Here is a 26283-nt window from a genome sequence, read left to right as displayed (position 1 = left end):
TCAGCACTTAGACCGAGCCTTAGTGCATCACAGGCAAGGGAGATGGTGCCAAAATACAGAATTCCAGCAAATCTGCATGGTTTTTGTGTTGCTTTACAGTGCATGCTGCAAGTCTAATGTTTCCCAGGCTGTAGCCAGCATCAAGAAGAGATTTTACTAAATCAGCATCTGTACAAAAGCCAAAGCTGGACACATGCAAAGAAAGAGAAAAAAACCCTGCTCATTAAAGCAGTTATAAGAATATTATTTGGAAAAATCCCATATGTGACTTTTTTCCTAGTATTAATAGCATTCACTTGTATGATATCTTTCAGCCAAGGATTTAATTTAATAAGCATTAACTATTTTTTCCTGTGGGATTTGCAAAGAACATGAGACAGGTTATTAACACCATTTGAGGTATAATTGAGGGGTTTTTTTTTACATTTATTTTGATTTTATCAAGGGTTTTTTAAATCTCAGAGTATGCTGCAATGTGTAACTATCTAATCCAGAATTCATTATAAAGAAGACCTGGTAATGTAATGACAGCAGTTTCTAGGTCACACATTTTCCCTTCTGAAATTCTCCCTTGTCTGCTATACATAATTTGTCTTACACCCTACAGTCTCTTTTTCAAAGGGAACTTTTAATCTTTTATGGAGACTTGATAGCTCCTGAATCATAAAAGAATAAGTTCAGCCAGAGAATTAAAAAATGCTGGGATGAGAAAAATAAGAGCTAGTCAAACATCTGTCAGGAATGGCTTAACTTTAACTGGGGCAAAACATCAGCTAGATGACTTCATGAGATCATCTTTGTCTCCATTCCCATTTTTTATTACTCTATCAATAACCTCTCTTGATAGGGCCTTGTTTCATTTCTAAGGCATTTAATCTTGTGTTTAGGGGACATTTCACCCAATTCCCAGCTTCAGAAAATACACCTTGAAGTACGGCTGCTTAATAAATATTATGTGTTTAAGTAATATATTAAATATGTGTAACATGTCCCTATTCTGTCAAATCCAGCAAAAAAGGCATGCACAGTTCCTGGGTAGGTGCTCCTGGAGTTTTTTTGGCATATCACCACCCAGAAAAAAATACGTGGCTATGGGACTTCTGATAGGGATGGGGTTTAACATGTCTGAAAGATTGACAATATTCACAAAATTCATGGAATCTTGGAATTGCTTGGGTTGGAAGGGACCTTAAATCCCATTTCTGTAGTCACAACTCAGGTACCACCATTTCCTCACAGCAAGGCGTTTCCATGGCTCGGAGCAGTGTGACCCCATCCGTGCCCTTTCAAGACATCCCTGACCATGTTTAACATGCCACTTGCAATCTACCCGTGTCCTGTCTCAAGGCATCAGAGATGGAGACTTTTCCCAAGTCCGGGTCACTATAAATTGCTAGACATACACAACTCCCTCCCTTTACCTCCCTGCCAAGCAAAGATGCAGTTATCTTAACTTGCAGGATTCCACCAACTGTTTTCTGTTCGGTCTGATAATTCATCCACTTGAAAACAGCTCACCAAGTGAGAGATAAAAGCTGTTGGGTGAAGAAAATGACCGTGAGTTATTCACTTGGTCTCTAGATGACCAGAAGTGTCTATCAGCAGTCAATATTGGGAAAAAATTACTGATTACTGCAGTAAAGTATTCCAGAGCCATTGACCTTTCAGGGTGTTTGGTCCTGTAGCTCAAGACAAGATAATTTCACCTTGAATTTTCAGTTGTGAACACGCATTTGTGGAGGGGGGAAAAAAAGAAGGAAAAAAAAGAAGAAAATTGAATTCCATGGGTGATGCAGCACCTGTGCTGTAATTCAAGGTAGAAGGCAGGAGAAAGAGGGACAAGATGATCACTGAATGAATCATTGCTTTTCACATTTGTTCCTTCTTTATTCTTCCTTTCTCAGATTACGCTGGAGCCTGCAAGTAAATAATCACATGGAGTATAATAAATACTTTTTCATATTCTGCATGCTATACACTTGCCCTTCTGATAATTTTGAATGGATCAAAAAAATGGATTCATTTCTCTGGGACGCTGTGGGAAAATTTTTAGCCATTCAGATAAAGGGCCTGTGTTTTTCTCCACCACATCCACACTGCCACACTCACCACGTGTCAAACAGCATCACAGCTGATCTCTGGCACCAAGAGAACGCGGTGTTTCAAAATTCATGCAAGGCTCCTTTAACATTGTTGGGACTGGGTACAGGAAGCCTGGAAAAGGCTGAGAACTCAGAGGATGCAAAGTTACCAGAAATTAAATTTATCCCTGATATTTGCTTTCGGCATTTTAGAGACACAGGAGGAAATTTGCTCTTAACCTTTAGTTTTAATCTAGTCTAGGTTGTTCTTAAGAAAAGTAGCAAGAAGGAAAAAATAATAAAGGAAATGTTAAGCTTGTAGCATATTTTCCTTATTTATTTTTTTTTCTCCTGAGGAGTACATATATTTTATGGATTTAATGCCTGAGAAGAAGTAGCTTCACTGAACCCTCCCACTTCACACAAATCTAATTTCTGGAAATATCTTTGCAAGCCTGCATTCCAATCATTCCCAGCATGTTCCTTGCTGCCTGTAATTAATGGCAGCTAAAAAAAGAAATTGGGAAAACTCATCTATTTCATACAATTTTTTTCCCAATTAGCCAAAAAACTCTTTAAAGCTTCTGGCCCGCCCAGGAAATCTGCTATCCTGTTTGCACAAGTTGGTTGCTTGAATGCCTGTACAATCTTGCTTAGACCTATTGAAGTGGATTAAAAAAAAAAAAAACAAACCTCCTTTTTTGGTTTTTTTGTTTGTTTGTTTGTTTGTTTGTTTTTTGCTTTGGTTTGTTGTTGTTGTTGTTTTGAAAGAAAAACTCAAGAGATTTAGGTCTCAGTGGGAAGGTCTTACTAAATATCTTTCGGTGGCCTGGCTCCATAGCAAATCTTTCTCCTTCCTTGTGAGGCAATTCCACCCATTTGTCAGGACACAGAGGAAACTGGATAAATTCTGGAGTTGTCCCAGTCTGATGCAATGCCATGATCACTGTATTAATGCCTTTAATCAGGTCTTACTTAGGTGATCTTCACAAGTGCTTCACATTCCGAGGGTTTAATGAAAATGTTCTCTTTAACTGTCCAGTGTTATTCCATCAGGATTTTATGGAGATGGTATATGGCTTCATCTTTCAATCTCTTCCTGTGGACACATGGGTAATAAATGTATATGTATTAGAATTTGTCCTTAATAAGAGCCATATATTTGACTGAGGCAGGACTCTAAGAGCAGACAAGTTCATTTACACGTTTCAAAGGGACCTATAAAAACCTGTTCATCTGACTTAATTATGCCAGCGCTGAGACTTGGATTTAGCATTCCTTCATAAATACTACTTAAAATTTAATTTCAGGTGTTCTGCATGGAGTACACTTAAAAATTAAGGCTCGCAGAACTTACAGCTTTATATCAATCCAGCCTTCCAACGACCTGCACTAAAATCACTGCAGTCCTGAAAGGGAGACTGAAAGATACTTTTTATTTTTTAAAACATCGCGAGAACAATAATGAGTAAGTGAGCGTGAAAAGCTCTGAGTCCTCTGCAGAGTCCTGTGGACATGCCTGCAATATTAATGGTAATTCTGGCAACAGGTGCAATTTTGCTAATTTTTACACCAAACTTGCCTACAAATGAGTCCCTGCTAATCTTCCAGCAGCACTCAATTCCTTACTTCCTCCTCACAGTAAAAGTTATTCAAGTGCAGAGAACTCTTCCTGGAAAAACTGAGGAAAAAAATATTTTCCCCTCATTCATTTTAAGACTTATATTGCTTCAGTTGCTGAGTAACAACTTCAGCTCTCAAGTTTACAGAGAAAAACAGCATCCCTTCCTCTGCTCTTCCACTTGGAGAAGAGGCTTTTATCAGACAGCGGCAGATTATCCCAAACACGCCTTGCATTTTCCATGTAGATGAATCTGTTTCTTCCTATTATTTTTGTGTGGTTACAGGCAAGTTTCTATCTTCACCCCTTGAAAAACATAATCTTTTTTTTCTTTCAGCAGTTGGCATTTTAATTTGGCTAAACTAGATAGAAACTGCAGCTCTTAGGTAGAAGAGAAATTCTGTTAGAATCTCTCACTGTCATTTATTAATTACCATTTTTAAGGTTTGGGAGCTTGCTTCTTTGCTTGTTTTTGAAAAGTAGATATGTTTATTTAGAAAGCCAACTTTGATTATAAGATCCTTCTCAAATTAGAGCCCACAAATCACCGACTGAATTGATCAACACCTAAATTAAGCTCTTTTTTTTTTTAAATATATAAAAACAACACAGAATACAGAAGAATGTTTCAGAAAGCAGCAAAGGGCGACCCCTTGTAGTTGTATATTCAAAAGTACTCCTTTTAATCAGGTAAAGAGATATTGAAGTAGTTGTCTTGCTGTGGTAGGGAGAGTAAACCTGTTTTAAAATGCATTATCACGGTGAGAACATATCACAGAAGCTGCTTTTCATTGACAGTAATTTAATCTTTCTTGAAGTTAGTTGCTAAACTTCAAAGAAGCTAGAGTTCTTTTAAATATTTCCTTAAGTTTAACCACTTCTCCCAATTTAGAATGTAGGTAAAACTTTTATTTTTAAAGGGAAGGACTGTAGCCATGAGGTTGATATTTTGTAAGCAGATCAGCAAAGAAAAAAACACACACGGGGAACTAGAGTATCAAGAAAAAGAAAAAAATACATTTTCAAAGGAACTGGTGCAGGTCTTGGTGCAATGTGCAGAAATCATAAACTGCTCCTACCACACTGTATAAAAAGTACAGTTTGGAAAGTGCTGTGGATGAGATTTATAACTCATAAATTTTTATGGGATTCAAATGCACCACACAGCATCTTATGTGTTGGACCCTCCTAACCTGTGGCTAACAGGGATAATCAAGACACATGAAACAACTCTCATCAGCAGGCAAGCAGCAGAGCTGCAGAAATGAGGATGCAAATGCCTCTGCTGTCTCTGAATAACATCCTGTATGCTTCTCTGCATAAAAACAAGGTGCACATTCGTCCCTGAAGCATTTGGCAGAAACAGTGTTTGGCATTATCCAGGCATTCCTCTTCCTGTCTTTGACTCATGATTCCCCTCTTCCCATCACTCTTGTGGGAATTTATAAATTTAGAGAGTTTTGGGAAAGCTGCAAGAGGCAGGCATCAGAGACAGCGGGACTGTGATTAGAGCTAAAGCAGCAGCCATGAGATAGGTCAGCAGAAAAATTATTTAAAAAGTAGAAATGAAAGGACAAATAGGACAATGGTCTGTGTATTAACATTTGTCTAGAATAACTCCCTAAGCTACAGAAAAGTTTATCTAGCAAGATATTAGGAAGTTTGAAGCTTAATAATGGAGCTGTGTGCATTCTGTTTGAAGGCTCACAAGCAGGTATTGCATTTGAAATAAGCCAGCACTGTTTAACCAAAGGTACCTGTGCTCATAGTGGTTGGATAGAACTACTGTCAATATAGAATATACACTATACAGATATAAATACTGTCAGTGTGCTTTTGCTTTGTGTGATTGGTCAAAAATCTTATAAAGTGAGTTGTGACAGTGAGTTCTTGGTCTGCTGCCTGGGATGTGAGCTGGTGGCACCTTCCCATTGTCATACCCATGTAATGAGAGTGATGATGGGAAATCAAACAGCTCAAGGCAGTTCCTCAGCAGCCCCATCCCGTTTGTGATTTGTGCACAGCCCTCAGCCAGTGTGAACCGTGATGCTCTTTCAGAAACTTTTCCATAGGAGCAATTCCTGGGGGAGGCCAGCTTGGCCCTGGGGCTGTGGGGCCCTCATCCAGCAGCATGGTGGGACGGGAAAGAGAAAAAGGAAAAAGGCCTCAGGAAGAAGCAACACCCAGAGGCGATGTCAAGTAAGCAGCTTTTTATTTTCTCTTTTTTGACTAAAGAAAATCCTGCTCGTGTCACCCGAGGGGGCCTGAGGGCTCTCTGCTTTCGGGGTCATCACGATGCCATGGCTGAGGGGTCCCTGCCCAGACCGGGACCCAGGGCCCTGCAGCCACCACCACCTCCCCGTGCCCCTCCTAGGGCTGCTCTGGCTCTGCAGGGACGCTCCCACACGAGCTGGGGCTCCCTTCGAGGCCTTCCCCCGACGAAGAGCCGGCCTCGCGCTCCACACTGGATTCCGGCGGCCCACACGAGGCGGGAGCGCCTCCAGGGCAGGCTGAGGGATCCGAGCTGGCCCCGGAGCTCTCGGCCTCCTGTGGGGCAGCGTGGCAGCCCCACAGCCTGCGCACCTCCTGGCTGCACTGCGTCTCGATGATGCTGAGCACGCCGTGCACCAGCAGCGCGGTGTAGTGCCGCAGGCGAGGCTGCAGCCGCTGCACCAGCACCTCCCTGTCGGGGCCGAAGATGCACAGGGCCAGCAGGATGCTGCTCTCCGCAGTCTTCACCTGCCACCACCGCTCCCTGTAGATCTTCTGCAGCCACTGCTGCAGCCAGGCCCTCACGGGGTCCAGGAGGTTCCATCTCCTCCGGAAAAGCTCTGCCCAGAGCTCGGGCAGGATGCCACCCACGGCATCCTGCAGCCCCGCCGCGCCCTGCTCCGCCGGGGACAGCGAGGCAGAGGCAGGGGGTGTCACAAGGCTGCGGGCGCTCTGTCCATCCCTGCTGCCACCAGCGCTTCCAGAGGCCTCTCTGGGGTGTCTGATGATGCACTGCAGGCAGTCCTCCTCCTGCTCCGAGAAGCTGACGGTGGAGATGAGTCTCCTGCAGAGAGGGCAGGTGCGGATGGCCCGCAGCCAGCGCAGGATGCAGCCCAGGCAGAACTGGTGGCGGCAGGGCAAGGCGTGGGCGATGTCCCCGGGCACCTCGCAGCAGATGGGGCAGCTCCACTCCCTCCTCCCACTGGCCATGCCACCTTCTTGCTCCTTGCTTCAGCTCTGCCACGCAAAACCTGCATGGCCAGGGTCATAATCCAGCTCCCAGTGATGTCAGAATGCAGCACCGGTCCGTGTCGCCCTTGGCCGCCCAGTGATGTCACAATGGGACAATCGCTTGGCATAGTTGACTGGAAAGAAAAGCCTCACAACTGCAATTCACAGTCGCCTAAACACTTTCAGGAACTCTACCTAGAGTGCTCATGCTGTCTGCAAGTGTTTTTAAGGCTACCTAAAAGTGTTTTTAAAAAAAAAATCCCCAAAAAACCAAACCACTCGCACAGAAAAGTAGCCATTAAGCAATGCACCCTACTTGCATTGCCTTGAAAATCTGGGAGCGATCCCTCTGAGTCACAGGACTGCTGAGTTTATTTTGCATAATTTTACTTGAGTCACATCCAGCCATTTTCTCTGTGTTTTGGTCCAAAACTGCAGCGACCAAAGATCAGACAGCAAAGAAAGTTCAGTGTTTGTTTCACTACCCACCCTCAAAAAACCCCAAAAAACGTGGTGTAAAATGTCTTGGTATCTTGACATATTTGAAAAAATGTTATGACTCATGTTCCTGAAGAGTTTAGTTTCTTACCTCCGCTCTGAACTCATCAGGAATTAAGATCTGACTGACAAACATAATTTCTACAGATTAGCCAAACTTTTTAAAAAATCAAGAGCTTTGAAAATGCAGCTGCAGTGAGAGTTCAGATTTAAATAATATTTGCTGAAGAGTTCTTATCTTTCAGAGGTTTCAGCTGATCCAACTCCAGCAGTTCCTAAGATAATATAAACTACATATATAACCTAACATGAAATAGTGTCACAATTATGTTTATCAGAATATCAGTGCAGCTCTTGCTGGAAACTACTAGGCCAAAATGGATAAAATAAAGGAGATAAAAATATTTAACCCAGAAGAAGGAAAATTAAAGGAAATTAACATTATGTGTTTAATGAAAGTGGTACACAACTTCACAACTGAACCCAAAATAACTGTTCAGACCAAGAACTGCATTTGGTAACAAATGGGCCCTGCTTACCTCTCAGAATTAACCTACATTTTACATAAAAGTCAGTCGTTTAAGAAACAGATTATAGCACTAGAGAGAAAATTTGACAGAAGAAGAGCAAGACAATTGAATTCCAACAGATTTTACTTTAGTTTGTGCTTTTAAATGTACAGTGATGGACTCTCTAATTTCTGCACTGCTTGGTTAAGAAATCTCTCACAGGCCAGCTGTAGTTGGAAAACCTGGAATACTCATCACAAGAGTAAAGACGGTTCCCTGGAACTAATAAGAAACATTCCCCACACACTTAAGGTCAGTTATATTTCTGATTACATCATTAAATCAGTATTAGAATATATGTTAGCATATCTACTAGAAGTCAGTTCAATTCGTTATTAAGAATTTGCCTCATGCTGCTCTAAAAATAATTTCTAATGGAACACTTTATAACCACGTCCGTGTGTGCTCTCTTCAATTTTCAGCACGTTTAAAATAATGAAAATGTAACATATTTAAACCAGCAACAAGAAATACCAGGATCAGCAGATACCAGCATCAGGGCAGTGACCCCTTTTTCACCATCCTGATCCAGGTAACAGCAGCTGATCCACACCACAGAGGTCTTTATTAATTGGCATGGGAATATTTGATAGTGTAGAGGGACAAAAAGGGGGTGTCAAGGAATTGCATCATCCAGAAGCTCCTGGCTCAAGCTCTTCTGTCCTTCTCTGCTGGTTGACTCCACCTATTTGTGGAAATTGCATCCCTGTGCAGGAGTTGATTTCCAAGGAGAAGTCTTTAATGAAGACACTAAACAAAGCTGTCTGACTTTCAAAGCACTTGAACTTCTCAAAAATTCTGAAGGACGGGCTTCGGATTTTTGTCCACACGTTAAACATAAAACTGCTTGGGCATTTGTTAAGATAAAGGATGTGAAAGTGTTTGACATAATTTTGTTTCTTATTTCAACCCTCCTACCTCTGTGAATTAAGCCACATTTAGGCAGCATTTCATGTTAAGGCAGCCTTTCATTTGCTAAAGATAAAGGTATAACATTAAAACAAATGAGGATGTTAGTGCTGTGGGGGAAGAAAAAAGGTCACACTTGAACAGTCTTTAATGCATCAAAAATGAAACTTAAAAATTGCCTCTCAATCATGACTTGCTTAATTCAGGGTGAAATTGAGCCATTTATGACCAATGCATTGCTCTTCTAATGAACTTCTGTTACTGCATTGCACCACAGCTACTAATCTGACATTTCAAAATTTGTCAGATTTCCACCAATAGCTTCATTTACAAAAGCAGTAGAAAGTCTCAAACATTGCTAGCAGCAAGTTAGCACTTTTCTCCAACACTTCTGTCTGGATTCGTTTGGGGGTACAAAAATTTGCTTCTAAGTCTTAAATGGGTCTCAATGAGAATAAATCTATTCTAGCTGCAGGACCATAAGCAAAGAGGTGCTCATAATTCTCCTGTTTTGTCACTTGGAGTGGGGAAATCTAACTCACTGGTACTGAATGCTTAAACATTCGATCAGTGAAGCCCTCCCATGTTTGGGGATGTCTGGAGCCCCTTACACTGACATTAATAAAATTAGGAGTGCGTTCAGACATCTGCTAAGAAATGGGCAGATTACATACCAGAGAGCAGCTTGATCTGGGCAGGGACAGAACCAAATCAAAATCCAAAGGATATGTTGGAAGCACAGCCAGCAGAAGTCACTAACAGGCAAACTCCTGCTTTATTCCATAAGGACTCTCATTTTAAATAAACCACTTAGAGCCCAGCTAAGATGAGTATTGCAGTAATATTAGCACAGAAAAAGCAAGGAAAAATGTCCTGGAGCTTCCTATCTAGGTCTAAATTGCACTTTTTTCTTTTTAGTGCTATCCATATCGGCTGGACTAGATGATCTTATAGGTCTCTTCCAGTCTTGAAAATTCTGTGATTAAATAGTATGCTCAATACTGTAACTATAGGCTTGGAAAAAGAAAAAAAAATACCTAAGATATATTTTAGGAATTACTGGTTTTGGCTATAAGCCTTTGGTCCTGCTTATGCTTCCTTAAACATAGGACCATTTTTTTAACTAGGTACCAAAAAAAAATCTTGCTTCAGGGTGAAAACTGTCTTCAGACTGTTCAAAAGATGTAATATAAGTTCATATGGAATTTACAGGGAGTGTTCTGGGACATATGTTCAGGAGATCACGGATTTGTGACTTGGTAGGAAGCACTTTTCCCAAAGCAAGTCTGCAGAATAAATAATTTCTTAATAAAACCTTTAATCCAGATGAGAAAGATAATAATGCAGGTGTTTCTTTGCTGTACATATGGTCACTCTTCACCACAGACATACTTTTATATTATACCAAACACAAAGACTGAGGTAAATTGAAAATATTCAAAAGACGTGCAATACAAGTAGGAGGTGGTAACAGAGACAATGAGTTTCTCATTTATCTTTGGTGAAACAAGACTTCCAAGGAAATAAAGACAGGGCTAACCTGAAGGGGCTGCAGGAAAAATGGAGAGAAATCATTTATGGATGGAGCAATTTATGGACGGAGTAATGTTGAAGGCGAAGGGAGATGACCCATCTTTGCTGATCAGCATCGACTCCCGATTTATTGATCCAAAGGCACGTTTTTATAACCGAGTTAATTAAGATCACACATATTGCAAAACTCGAGCTCATAACAGGCTACAGAGAAAACATTAACCCCTCCCTTTGTTTTCAATACCTGTGGTTTGTTTATTGAAACCAAGATTTTTGTTCTCACCCTGATATGAAGGGTACTCAACCTCCATGTCTGTTCCCAAGGACAGAATGTTTACCTGTTATGAGAAGACAGTCTGAGAATCCTGCTGTTTATAAAATGTGCCTGAGAACCTAGTTATTTACAGAAACGGGCTTGAGAACTGCTGCTTTGCAGCTGCCTTTTACCTTTCCATCAGCTGTATATTTTCACGGCCTCTTTCCTTAAGCCATGTCTGAGCAAAATTCTCCAACAGAGTAATTTACGGATGGAGTAACAGGACAAGGGGGGGTGTCTCTAACTGCCTGGCAGGGCTGGCCGGGATCTTGGCAATGAGGAATTGTTCCCTGGCAGGGTGGGCAGGCCCTGGCACAGCTGGGGCTGCCCCTGCACCCCTGGCACTGCCCGAGGCCAGGCTGGACACTGGGACAGTGGGAGGTGACCCTGCCATGGCATTGGGGTGACACTGGATGGGCTTTGGGGTGCCTCCCAACCCAAACCATTCCAGGATTGTTTGACTCCATAAAAGAAAAAAAATGTGTTAAGCGATTTACACTTTGCATTGCTCCGTATCCTCCATATCCCAACTTTAATCATTACAAATGATCATTGACATGAGAGATTTAGATTTCTGCCTGTGATGTCAGAAAAATCCGTGAAGTCAGCCCAGCATGCATTAAAGTCCACCAAAGAGCTGCCATTAGCAGCAACAAGCTTTGAATTAAGGCTTGCAGTAACTCATCAGGAAAAGGCTGGGAGAAGCTCTTTGAACCTTCAGGCACCTTTTCAGCCTGCTGTGGCTTTCTTGCATAGCAGAAATGCCTTTCAGTATGACAGAATGCTAACCATGAAGACAAATTTCCCACCCCTCTGGCCTCCTCAGGGAGATGTGACATTTTCTGCAGCGGAGCAAAGGAATGGGTTGATCTGAACCAGAAACTTTCCCGTTATTTGTGTGAGATGGCACGCTTGCACATATTTCAGTGAGACATTTAGAGGCAAGGACACCACCACACCTGATACTCCTTTCTTGGCTTTTCACATGGGTGTTACCTTCTGAATTCACCTGGAGTATTAGGACAGGGCAGAGATAACCCAGCAAACACAAAACCTGCACAGTCAAAGACGAGCTTTGGCCATCCCCAAACCTCTTGTCTTACCACAAAATTAATGGCGTGCACATCCACAGCACACAGGTGAAATGCATAACCCCTGACCACCATTACCTCCTTTACTGCTGGTTCACAGCTGGATCATGAGAAGGAAAAAAAAAAAAAAAAAAAAAAAAAGAAGTTCTGTAGTGAGAAAGGAAAGGAAAAATAGGTCACTTCTGCAGAGCAGATTGTGAGAAAGTCAGGAAAAATCCGACGAAGGCACAAGAGATATTCGAGTGCACAGATCTAACACCACGTGTGTCTTTATTGAGGCTGTTCACGCAGGGATTTAATCAGTTTTTATTTAACACACAGGCTGAATCTGGTGAAATGCAGGGCCCTACAGAGACTCTTAAATCTCTACTTTTTCAATTCTCGTGAAAAGACATGAAATCCATAGAGTAAGACCCAAAAGTAATTCTTTTTTCCTCTGTCTGTTAAAAAGTCTGAAATGTTCAGCCATAAAAAGCTGAAATGTACTTTGAACTAGGAAAGATGTAGAGGATTGATACCTGAATTTTCTATGTTTTGAACATGGTTTATAGGACTTTCCAAATAATCATCATACCAGCCTTCTTACTAAGAAACCAACATTTAAATTAAGTTATTTGGGGAAATAAAAAACCTAACAATCATATATTCATCACAGGATTTTGCTCTTCTCTATAGTCTGCAAATGTGTCCAATTACTTGATTTGATTAAGTGATGTAGCATAACAACTTCAATCCTTATCAGCAGTGTGTTTTCTCCTCTTCCAAAGGTCAAGACTGAGGCAGATGTTTGAAAAAATTATCCTCTCCGACAATTTTCAGCCCATCTGGCAGCTGTTTCTCCAGGAACATTTTCAATCTTTTAACTATTTCTTTTTAAATTACGAAAACAAAAATGAATTTGATAACTGGAAATTATTAACATTAAAAAAAAAAAAAAAAAAAAAAAAAAAAAGCTGTGTAAGTAACTAAAAACTAATCCTTAAAAGCCTACCTTTGACAATATGCTGGAGCAATTATATTTTCACACTGATATTTCACAGGAAATGGCACATAGGAGACCTGTCCCATGAAGACTGACATGCACAATCAGAAGTCACAAAGAACTACAAGCAAAGCCTGGAGTGATAAGGCACTAACCTCAGCAGTAAATAAGAAAAATAAGAACTGGGCCTTTGAGAGCCACTTCCCTTTTGAAATGCATGCATTATCCTTCTAAACAAGAGGGCAGCTGGAGAGCCCTCAATATGCCCTCGGAAGAGCATTTTTAATCTCCTCAGGGTCTAACACGTTGGATTTGGCGCAGTGCGAATGCAGAAAAGTGATTTTCCTCTGCCAGCACAGCAACCCAGAAAGAAACAAAGTTCTGGGAACAGGGCAATAGTGACCATGTGAAGTGGGGTTATCTTTCCATGGATTTTTGCTTAATTTACAACTTTTTCCCACTTTTTCTTTTTTTTCCTGAAAGCTCCAGAGCAGACTTCAAAGTCCTCTTCTGGGACACTCCATTGCATCTGCAGTTGTCCCAGTGGAAGCAAAGCAGCTTAGTTTGACTAAAGAGGCACATTAATTTACTTACTATTAATTACATATCATTAATCTTTATATCTCACTCTCTCTAGAGGGAGATATAAAGACACTGAGGTGGTTTCCCTTCAGTTCCCAAATTGCTATGGATCTACAGAGCTTTCCACAAATGCTGCTTTGACTATATGCCCCACAGAATATGTCACAGAACTCACAGAATTTCACAAAATATGTCGTGAAATAATTTAATTTGCACGGTAGTTGGCATTTGGTCTTGTCAAATGTTTCCAGCTAGTGATGTTCTCTCATGCTAGAAACACCATGAGGAAAAGGGGGCCTGGAAATTTCACAATTTCACATGGATTTGCAGGACACAGCCTGTGCACTGCTTTGAGTTCTGCATTCACAGCCAAAATTCAATGAAGATGTAAATGTGGAATTCACATTTGGAGAGGCAAAAAGAAACTGGGATTTCAGTAGAGAGTCTGAAGACCATGCATGTGGCTCAGAAGTGTCTGGGTTTATGTTTTTAAATTTTCCTTGCCTGCCAAATTTGATTAAAAGGCCATTGTGCTTGCTTGCTAAAAAGTCATGTTTTCACAGCAAAGAAAAAAAAAAGGGGGTTTCACTGAAGAGGTTAAATTATTAGATACAAACAAAAGAAGGAATAAAATTTGCAGGTGCTTTGTTCAGGGCTAAGGAGTGTCCAGAAACAGTCATCATTTCCAAGGGAAACACCTGAAAAATCAGAGCAATTTGCTTTGCTGTTTTGGTGCTGGACCCAGACCAAATTTCCAACCTACCCTGACGTAGGACCAGAAAATCTGCATCACCTCCTTGGTTGTCCTGAGATCCTTTCCACCCTGGGCCATGCCAGTAAAAATAAATGTACATGGAAAAGAGAATACCCTTTGTTGTGTAAGTGGGTCATACACTGCCTGTGCTTCTTGACTTTAAGAACACAGTAGGGAGAAAACCAACCAAACAAACAAACAAACAAAACAAGACAAAACAAAACAACAGCAACAACAAAAAAACCCAAACAACTACCCATGCAATGTTTTTCAAACTTGGCAGTAAACTATTAGACTGAATCTGCACAACTACCACAGATTCAATTCTAATTAGAATGAAGTAAAGTAAGCAGAGGCAGAGAAGTCATGCTTTCGGTGTAAGGAGGAGAAGTTGAACATAATACAGAAATATAATGAAAATATAGGTAAAACATATGCTCTTAATTGTTTTTAAAATGTTTTGACAGTGTGGCAACACATTGTCTGGATGGAGCCCTCATGAGCTCAGGAATTATCAACGTTTATCAAATAAATGAAATTTATTTCATAGGAAACAGACATATTGCTTGACCTCAGTCCCATTTCACTACATTGCTTTCTCTCATAATTACCAAAAGAGCTAAACTTGGAATAAACCATTAAATACTGATTTTTTTTCACCAGTGCACATCAATTTGTTAACAACAGCACAGAGTGAAAAATTTGGAGAAATTAGAACATAACAACGTGACTGGCTTAGGCAATGTGGGAAATTTATGATGCAACAGTTGGAGGCAACAGAATGCCATTGAAATTATCTAAACCACAGCATTAAATCTGCTGATTTTGGAGCAATCTTACCGAGCCTAAAAGAAACTTCACCAGAAGAATAAAGAATCCATTCAGCCACCAATTCGAGTCTCAGTCTCACATGAATTTCTGATGCTTGCTGTAGCACCAACTGCAGTGAAAATCAAATTGTGGAGTCCGAGTACCCAGGTTGTCAGTTGATGTGGATACTGATACCCAGTGAGTGACTGTACACTAAATTTGATCATCCCAGAGTCAGCACTTCCAGAGAAAGGGACATTAATTTTTTTCCTCTCATTCCAAGAACACCTGTGAGAAGGAAAGTAATAAAACCCCTGAAGTCTAATATGGATGTTTCACAGGAAAAATATAAATAAAAGAACCAACTCTGTTCATGTGGTCCTTGCCACAGCTCACAGCAGACTACAATGGGGTGGGTTGTGTGCTCTGCATTTCACAGAGCATCTTCAGGGGATGAGAACTAGCACCCTGCACACCACCAAACATCTGCAAGCAAGCCCAGGCAAACAAAGAAGGCTCTCAGGGTCCCGGATGATAACTTGGATGTGTTTTGGATTTTTGAAAGGAGTGTTTGTGCAGGGAAGGACAAAGGCCGGGCAGCTGCGAATTTCCAGGGAGGTTTGATGCTTTGCAGTTGTAGGCTGGAGAGGAGAACAAGGTGGTGCCACAGAGATCAAGATTAAAGGTCTGGGAGGCTGTTTGGTTTGGCTGGGATTCACTGCCAACATGAATGAATACTTCTGTTTATTTTAACAGCTCTAGCTATGCTCTGTTTATGGCTCTAATATTTCCCTAACATTACTTCCTCCCTTCTCTTCAACTCTCCTTCCCATCCTCCTCTTTTACCCCCTTACTCTTTATCAGCTCACAGGGCACTTTTTCCATTTACTCTCACTTCCCAAGCACTGCCTTTGCCATTTTCTGTCACAGCAGAATCTCTAAGTCAATAAAGTGATCTCATGTACGAGGTCAAATTACACCAGCAAGTGTAAAAACTGTTCAAGTCAGGGGTTAGTGCATGAAACCCTTTCTCAGCTCATAAATAAAATATTATAACCATTTCTTAGTTGGATTTTTTTTTTTCACAGTTTAGTATGATGTTCTTTAAATGTCACTTGGGAGAGAATTCAGTACAGGTAGCAATATCCCCCTGGTGTTTCCTCACTCTGGGACAGAAAGTTCAGCACTGGAGTAAATTTCCACATTATTATGTGTTGGCAACCTCATCAAAATCAATGCAATTCCATCCATAACTTTAAAAGGTGAATTACCAAGGACTTAACCACACTTAAAGTATGCATTAATGCTCACATCTTCAAATTTTATACCTGAGAGATGAACAGTTAGAGATTGACAGTTCCTATGGCAACAGGTAATTTTGGTGACTAATTTCACAAACTTAACAGCTGAACAGAAAATCACCAAGGACGTAATGAAAGTCAATAATTAACAAAACTCACAGGTTGGAAAGCATTCGCACAAACTTTTAATTGCATTTGTGAGCACAACATTATTTTAAATGCATTTTAGCCGTGGAAATTTTAGTAAGAAAAGAATAGTAGCACACATTCACATCCAATACTACTTCTGTGTATGCAAGCTAACTTGGGGAAACAGTTGTCTTCTTGTCTCCAAATGTCTGAATACCAGGAATTATTTTATCTAGGTTCAAATATCTTATTGCACAAGTTTATAACCTGTGCATAAGTGTTGTCTTTAGGACCACTATATAGTAGGTTTGCTGTGCAGAAACTGAAAAAAAGAAAATAAATTAGCTCAATTTTTGTAATTGTCTATGTATTCAGAAAGATTTTTAAAATACTTGAAAAGCAAGAAAATTATTTAATTTATAATTAATAGTTTTGGTTCTCCCCTGCCTGTAATGACATAGCTTCCTACACAAATTATTGGATTTTTCTGTCATTGGGAAATCGTCCTTAATTTTCATGAAAATACAATGACAGTGGTTCTTACAATAAAATACACTGGTTTTATGTACATACTACTAATATAATGGCAAGATAAATATATAAAGAACGGACAGACACATGGTTTGGCATTTTAATCACCACAGTCATACAATGGTGGCAATAACAGAAAAGATCTGTGTCTTCTCTTGGTGGAAATGCGCTGCTGTTCTCAACTCCTCACCATTTCTGCCTTCACATTCTCACCCCAGAACTTCTCAGATCTGGGGCACATGAAGTAATGAAATCCACATTCCCCTAGGAGACCTGTTGCAAAGGGGAGATGTTAATTAATCATTTGCATGTGCAAATAAGCTGGTAGCACAGTGGGTGAGCGGTACAGCTTTGCATGGTGTGTTCTGACACAGCTCCGATCCCCCCTGCCACCTGTTAATGCTCGCCAGTCGCCAGGGATTTATCATTGTGGACACACAGCTCTGAGCAGCTGGCTTGGATTTGACTGATATCAAACTGCTGTTGATAATTACGGCGGGTTTTTCACCCCCTGAGCTCGCCAGTCTGTGGTTCCTTGTCCTGCTTGTCTCTCCACGCTCTCTCCAGTGCTTTGGGGAAGTGGAATGGGGGAAGCCTAATCTCCTAATTCCCACCTGGATTTCACCACATTTGTGCTGCTGCTTTGGGACAAAACTCAGCTCGGAGAAGGACGTGTCCCTCCTGCCCTCGCTGGCCCCTGCAGAACTGCTCTTTCCTAGAGAAATCAAATGTGTTTACCTCCAACAAACACCCCTCAGAGCCAAGGTCTCAGGAGCAGCAGGCCATGCTCTGAGAGCTTTATTAACCCAATTTCTACAGATCCGTGCCCGACTCAGAAACTTCAGAGAGCCTGCTCTCCTCGCGGCGTGCGGCTCTGGCAGGGAATCACATTTCCCCAGGCTGCCTCTGAATTATTACCGTGAACTTTTGCACCCAGCGACTGCAACCGCCGCAACACGGAGCCATCGTCTGCTGCTGTTAATTATTCACGCCGAATTTGCACATCTGCACTGGCTCCACACAGCTTGGCTCCAGGCAGGCTGGTTGAGAACCGCTGGAGACGGAGGGCAGGCTTGCTCCAAAGAGGTTGTTTCAGACTGGAATTGAGGAGCCTCCTGCTCCGTTTTTCTCCATGTATAATGCATGGCCTGTCAGCTTTTACTGCTGTTCTCTTTGACTGCTGTTCTCGTCTGCATTCACACAGCTCAGAGTGAAGCCTGGCAGCGACAAGGGAAAAGCTTTTTGGGCTGAGGAGCCCGATTAGAAAATCAGTTTCACAAAGGTGATTATTAAATTAGTTGAGTCTGGAAGAGCTTTGGACAATGCTGGAAATATTTTCTTTTCGCAGTAAACTTCTGAACCATAAACAGAACAGGTTTTTGGGGGGTTTTGGGGGGGGGGTGTTTTGTTTTGTTGGTTTAGTTTTTTGGGTTTTTTTTGAGTTTTTTTTTTTAGTTATTTTGTTTTTAATTTGAAGGAATCCTACTGGTGCAACTTTCTTTAACTTGAAGATAATATTTTCATCAGGTCCTCCAAGGACTTCACCACTGTTAACCCACTTTAAATAGCTTGGGTTTTCCAGCAGTGGGAAACCTTTACCACATAGATAGAAGCCATAGAAATGGGGTGGAGGATGACACAAAGGATATTGCTAACTGGACCAGAGCACAAAATAATCCAAGAAAAAACAAGTTGTACCCACAATGTACAACGATTTGGATAAAATCTTAGACATCCATGAAGTCAAAAACTCCAAAAACTCTCACTATTTGTAAATACTTCCAGCTATTACCTTTGAACAAAATCCTGAGACCACTTCTATTCTGAGTAGCAAAAATACATGATTGAGTGGTTTCTGAAAGGCCTATTATGTGCATGTAGTTTACATGAATTGAAAGGCAAGACATATTTTATATAGATTATTTTGTGAGGCAGCTCAATGTAAACAGGTTTTTAATCTTTTATTCCATTTGATGTGATTTATTATAACTCTTTAATACAGGAAATTTTGTTTTCCTATATTATAAATTTTAAACAGCTTGCATCCTGCTGACTGAGAGCTCTTTATATCAATAACTGTTGCCTCCAAGTAGAGCAAATTAGCTTTAAGGACAGGTTTTCATTTCACTGTCTAACTCTCATCTGGACTTTTGTGAATGTTTTTTTGTACATCTGGTTGGTGAGCAGCTGATTTTTGGGAATATTATATTCTTGCACACAGTTTTCAACTGCCTGTCACCCAACACAACAGCTTTACCCAGCTGATTAATTGAGCCATCACTACTGCAGTTTTATAGGCTCTGAATTTCTGTTATTGTGTTTGAAGCAGTTTTCCTTCTGTGCGCTAATTTTTTTTAGGAGGGTTTGATCTGTGATTTGACACTCTTGACATTCCCCAGAAGCAAGAGGATGGTTCCTGGGACTCGAGCTGCGCAGAGCTTACAGATCCCACAAAATCTGACGTTTTCCAAGCAACACGCTACAGGCTGGAGTGCTGACATGTTTTCAGGGGCAAGCAAGCCAAGTGAAGTTTGTGAGAGAGGATGTTTGTGGGAGGAGGGAGAAGCAGTAAAACTGCACTCCTGCAGCATCGCTCCTGCCTTGCTGGAAACTGCTGGCAGGTCTAAAGTGCAGGCACTTCATCTCAAATTGTCTGAAATACCGGTTTTGTCTGCAGTTAGAACTCTATAAAGGAAAAACATCAGTGCAGTGCTCTTCACATCACACCTCACCCCGGTTTCGCTGCCACAAAACAGGGGAGTTCTTTTGAGCTTTGTTATATTCTAGAAGGCTTCATGTTTACTTTTATTTCAGAACCATTAGTGGCGTTTGATGCTTTTTGCAGCTGAAAAAATCAAAGTTTCCCTTTCCACTGAGCTGCAGTGATTTTAGTCCAGGTCAGAAAAGGTGCTGGAAGAGGTTTTTTCCTTTTCTGTTTGCCTAAGGGAGCTGGAAATCCACACAACAACGACAAGACAGGAACAAACTCGGGCTCCCCTCACCTGCAGGTTTAAAGAGAAGAAAGGAGAGAGCAGCAGCAGGGCTGTTTACTGACAGGGTACAGCCAGTGAATTACCACCTTTTTTTCAGTCCTTATTTCTGTTCCTGCACTGTCAAAGTTCTGCTGAACTGCACAAGAGCCATGCCAGTGTATGACCCCTCCAAAGTCTGCAAATTCTGATTTCCAGAGGAGAGGGAGCAGGCTTTGGTGTGCACTGTGATGTCCGCCCTCAAATCTGAGCCCAGTCTGTAACAACTGTGGTGTACTTGCAAGCACTCACAAAAAATGTATAATGGCACCTTTCTATACTATTATTATTATTATTATTATTATTATTATTATTATCATCATCATCATCATCATCACCATCGTCGTCATCATCATCATCGTCATTATCATCATTATCGTCATTATTATTTCATCAATCAGCTCCACAGAAAATAAATTCTAAAAGTTTTGTGCTCGGGTGGAAAGCGTGGGAAAAGGTTTTCCACTTTTTTCCCCCTCTGTTATGCCCCTCATTTTTCCCAGTGGATATGCTGAGTTTGAGGGCTCACCTTGATCAAGGTAACTCGAGGATCAGGGCTTATCGTGCAGGAACCCTGGAGGTTACAGTATTTTTGTTTGCAATAATTTGCTCACCCATTCTACAATTAATTATCAATGTCATAAGGAGGGAGGGGAATTCAGCCGGGCAGATACGATGCCTCCAGTCCACATGTTCACATTTTCTGCTCAAAGCAGTGACAAAATTCGGTGACCACGTGCATTTTAAATACAGATTAAGTCGATTAATGCAAATTAATCAGGTATTAAATCAGGATTTTGACAGAATTACTTTAATTTTTACAAATGCTGTCGTGATAAACACATAAGTTACCCATCCTGAGCAGCACTTTGTAGGGCAGCAAAGTGACATAAAATAAAAACAGAAAATGGTCTCAGGACCCTGTTAATGTGCTGCCATTAGCACCACCACAAACAATTAGACTGCCTAAAAACTCCAATGCCTCGCTTTAATTAGCTTAATGATTGGATGGGGGTATAGAATTTTAAATTAATTTTTTTTTCTTTTTTTTTTTCTTTTTTTTCTTTTTTCAGAAAGTTCCAGGGCAGCCTGAGAGATGCAAGATCTCAGCTCTGTAAGCACATTGTAAGAGGAGAAATAATTGAAATGGGCATGGAGGCGTCAGCACAGCAGAAAGGGAAGATACGGGGAGGTTGTTGTCACCTGAATGCAGGGGCAGTGAAAAGGCTGCTCCCAGTCTGTTCACATCAGTGGTTTCCTCTTAGCAAGCTGCTAAATTATAAATATTCCTGAGGTTACGAAGCTGTTGAAAAAAGAAAAACCAAAAATGATGGCAGTTATGTGCTTTTCACAACAAACGCCCGAATTATATGAAACAAGGGGAAGAAAAATGACACAAACAAATTGTCTGAGCAGAGATTAAGGGCTTTAAATTTATTTACTGTATAAACAGAGCACATCCACATGAGATACATGATCACAGGCTATAAATACTTCCAAGTTAATAATGAAAAATGGAATTATTTACCAGCTGTGTTAACAGAGAGCGCTTGCAGCTTGCAATGAGGGAAAAAAGCCCTAACATTAAAAGATTTATTATAAGCTTCAGAACCTTCTGCAAACTTAGCCTCCACTACTGACAGCGCTGTCCCTTTCCGAAATTATATTTATTGCAGGCCTGTAGGCCAGGAAATGCAGCGTTGCCATCAACAGCAGCAGCCACCAGACTTTGTTCTGCTCTTGGGAGGGCACACAACAGAGCCACATCAACATTTCCTTTGTTCCACTTCATCCTGACCTGCCCGGAGCTTTGCTTTAACTTGTTTTAGCCCTAACAGTGATCTTTTCTCCCAGTGGCCAGCTGGCTGTGGCCAATCTGTCTCGCTTTTGCCAATCTCTGTAACCACAGTTCCTGGGCAGGGTGGCAGCGGGAGGGAGTTATTTTGTGGAGAATCAGGAGTTATTTTGTGGAGAATCAGGTATTTATTTTGTGGAGAATCAGGTATTTATTTTGTGGAGAATCAGGAGTTATTTTGTGGAGAATCAGGTATTCATTACTCCAGTGTAAGGATTTCTGAGCGCATGGAGTGGTGCAGAGCAGTGCAGGCGTGGAGGGAGGGCAGTGGTGACACAGGGGAAGTCTTGGGCTGGGTATGAGGCATGGCAGAGGCTGAATGCTGGAAAATGGAAAAAAAATTGCTCCCCCAAGGTGAATCAAAACAATCAGAATGGCAAGGAGGAAAAATAAAGCTCATCCTATTGAAGCAGTACCTCTGTTTTGTGTAACTGAGCTTTTTACACAATAATATCCTTAATTTCCTTTATTTTTCTGTAATGATTTAACCTAGGCTCATGAAAATCTTTTAGAATTACCATTAAGACAATAAAGATGTTATTGTTATTAGTCATAACAATAATTATTGGCTTTATGTCTGTGGTGTGTTCTCTTTTTTCCCATAACAAGCTGTATGAACGTTGATAGCAGGGTAAAATAGACATTCACTTACTTTAACTCCTCTAATACCAGAACACGCAATAAAGCAGTTATTTTACGAGAGGAGGGAGTTCTCAAACTGCTCCCAAGCAATCACAGAATATTCTGAGTGGGAAGGGGCCAACCAAGCCCATGCAGGCAAGGGTGGTTTCTGGCTCTCTGTGGTGCAAGCACCAGCTCCTGCTCCCAGCATCGCCTGCACCCGGGAGAATGGAACCCGAGCAGGATTTACACCCTGCCAACGCCGTGGATCTTTGAACAAGAGATCCCCACTCCCTGCCTGTCAGTGGCTGCTGCTCTGTTGTTTTGGTTTGGTGGGCACGTCTGGCATGTCTGGCCTCCAAAATCCCTGCCTGATTAAATTTACAAGAGAATCCTCCATCTGTCTCGCAGGGAGAAGAAATTCAGCCTGCTCAGTAAGGGTTGGACCTGCTACCAAAGGCCAGACCTGAGGCAGAGCAGCCAGTTCTGTTTGTGATGAATAAAAGCTGCCAGGATTTCACAGGTGCCAGCCTCAGCCCCACAAACCATCTCCCACAGGCGCAGCAATGGAAAACGTGTGGATTCTGGAGGCGCTTTGAAAGGGAACTGCTCTGTGCTGTCATTCAGAGAGAGAAATTCAGCAAGGTGCACCTAGAAATGAAGCATCGTGTGCTCAAAGCTCTGTCAGGATCAGGCAAACAGAAATCTTTGCTGGATTTAGCTGTGTCTATAACACAAGCAGGAGTTCTGAGGATCTCTCTCCCTGGGAATATTCAATCTGGACATAATCCAGTGCCGTGTGCTCTGGGATGACCTTGCCTGGACCATGAGGTTGGACCAGATGACCCAGTGTGGTGCCTTCCAACCATTCTGGGATCCTGTGATCTCAGTTTTAGGCTGGCACAAAAATCCCACCCACGTCTCAGGTTAAATAGTTCAACTCTTGTGGATGGTGTTGGACATTGTTCAGGTGATTTGATCTTACTAGCCAGCCTGGGCTGCAAAAGCCCTCAGTCCAATCTCTTTTGCCTAATGAGATTACAGCTCTGTTCCCTTGTTGTAGCTGAAAACATCGTTTCTCTATTAGCACCAAATTATGCTGCTCACAACAAACCACCCTCACTCGACTGCCTGTGCCAGAACTACTCTTAGTGTTTCTATTTCATTTCCACTAGCTGGTTTTATCTGAAAACCACTGATAAAAACACAGAGGCGAAAACACAGCACTGGGTCAGCCATGTGCTGTCCTCTGCAGTGCTGTGTAAACAGAGTGGGCGATGCTGGGATGTTGACTGAAAATCCCATTTTATTTCAGCGCTTCCCTGCGAGCAGCCCAAGCCTCTCAGAACAATCCTTTTCCTGAAACAGCCAGGGCCACTGTGGCTCATCCCATCCAATCTCTTTTTGCATTGTTGGTACTTCATTGGGTGTCGTGTCCTTCCCAATCAGCTCCACTGAGGTGCTGTCACTTTAACACAAGGACACAGAAAAATTTGCTGCAAATCTGGAAGTCACAGAAAATGCTTTCTTTCCGTTCACATCCTCCCCTTTATTGGTCCTTTGGACCAAAATCAGTTGTCTGCTGGTGCTGTACTGGTTTTCCTGGTCCCAGAGCGACTGATGCCCATAAAGCTGTCACACACAGACAGCGTCCCTGCCTGAGCCCCTCCTGGTCCCTCTGCTTTTCCCCAGGTCCTCCTGATGTGCAGCTCTCACGGTGGGAAATGAGTGGGCAGAAAAAAGCACTCACATGAAAGCTGGACCTGGGTGAGGATCTCTGGTGCATTGGGAAGGACTCTGCCTCACACTGCACTGCTTGATCTTCCCTCCTGTGGAGAAAAGCGTTTCATCTTTAACAGATGATGGCTACATTCCTGGAAGATTTGACAGCCAAGGGGGAAAACAGACACTGACTTTCCAGAAACTTTTATCCACATGTGAGGTTAATTTTCCTATCCCAGTGCAAAGTTGGAGCTGACAGAGGAAAGAAAATGAGGGCTGGGTCACAGTATCAGGATTACAACAGCTTCAAACTCCAGGTGCTGATTTCTGATGGGAACTGGAAGAACTTAAGATGAGCTGCAAGATACAGAAATTAAGTGAATTCAGGAAACACACATTGAATGGGATGTAGAATAAAAGGAGACCTTTCAATGGTTATTGGCATCCAAATCCAAATGAAGTTCAGAATTTCCTTTTGCCAATAACCACCAGGCCTGAGAGCTGCCTGCAAGAGCAGAGTGAATTTTGAATGGCAGCATTTCCTACAGCCAAGGTTAGATTTCCACGTGTGCTCTGGCTCTTTCTCATTTCAGGAGCTGAGCACCCACTCTCCAAGGGTGGGTACCTTATCAGCATGTTTGGAAGGGCATCCAAACCTTGGTATGCAGATCAGAGCCCCAGTTATCTGCTGCTGTGGAATGCAACAGGTCCATCTGTGATTGGGCTCATGTGGTTGTTTCTAATTAATGGCCAATCACAGTCAGCTGGCTAGACAGAGTCCAAGCCAGAAACCTTTATTATTCATTCTTTCCTATTCTATTCTTAGCCTTCTGATGAAATCCTTTCTTCTATTCTTTTAGTATAGTTTTAATGTCACATGTATATCATAAAATCATAAATCAGCCTTCTGAAACGTGGAGTCAGATCCTCATCTCTTCCCTCATCCCCAGACTCCTGTGAACACTGTCACAGTTCCCCACTCATTTCATCTTGATGCCCAGCTCTCTCATGGAATGGCTCAGTTGGATTTTTTAGCCAGAGCAGAACCCACAGGAAGGTTTTCAGTGTGTCTGTCTCACTGAAATGATGAAGTCCCTTTGAAATTGGGTCTGAGGACTTTCAGTGCTCAGTGTAACACAACCTAAAAAGATTAAAATCCTTGTCCTTCTGCCCTTGGGTGTTGTCCTCTCTAACTAGCATGATTTTTCTCTGTCAGCCCTGTCCTTTATTTCAGCAAACTCTTGCTCTCTCTCTTGCAAACCGTCTGCCCTTTATCTTTGGCTGGAGGTTAAGAAAATTCTTGTGTCTGATGTTGATCAGCCAGCAGGGAATGCTTGCAGCATCAGCTGGCCAGTCTCTGCTTTACCTCCCAAGAAAGAAAACAAGGAATCGTCCAAGCCAGCTTCCCACAGCCTGGAGGGCCTGGGATTTACAGCCCGTTTGAACTCCCCCAGATGGGAACACACCAGGCTGCTGCAGCACCACGCTCGGTGTCTTGTCCAAAGGCACTTCCTCGCACTGATTTATTTATTCTCTCAGCTTCAACAAGGTTCTGTGTTTGTGTCTCTCTCTTCTCTCTCTTATTTTCCAGACTGCCCCAACTGGGCACTTTATGCCACGTGTCATTTTTGTCCACCTAGCAAAACACATTGAATCTGGGGGGGAAGCTGGGGTCAGACATATTTGGCATTTTGGGAGGAAAAAGGGGCAGGAATGTGCAGGAAGTTTGCCTGAGGAGCACCCTGTGTGCTGGTACATCTGTGAACAGTGAACTGTCTGCAGATGAAGGAATATATGACTACGCCTGGAAATGTGACTTTGCAGTCCTTGCTTCTGTGGGCTTTGTGCAGTTGTGATATATGCAGCAGTCACAACAGCTTTGGCACAACATCATTTGTGTCTTAATTAAATGAAACATGCTGTTCAGAAACAACGCAGCCACTGAGTTTGGGAAACGCTTGAGATGTGCCTTCTGCTCACAGGCTCAGCCTGGCACTGCAAACAAAGCAGGCAGCATGTGTTTGTGTGTCTGTGCGTGCATATTTACACAAAAACAAATTGCCATGCAGCCCCCTTCCCTGCACAGCTCCCGATAACTCCATCAGTTTTCATGCACCAGCAAAGAGA

The sequence above is a fragment of the Melospiza georgiana genome, chromosome Z, assembly GCF_028018845.1.
Source record: "Melospiza georgiana isolate bMelGeo1 chromosome Z, bMelGeo1.pri, whole genome shotgun sequence".
In the NCBI taxonomy this organism is placed as follows: Eukaryota; Metazoa; Chordata; class Aves; order Passeriformes; family Passerellidae; genus Melospiza; species Melospiza georgiana.
The sequence above is the reverse complement of the archived record's forward strand: the minus strand, read 5'-3'. Positions refer to the sequence as shown.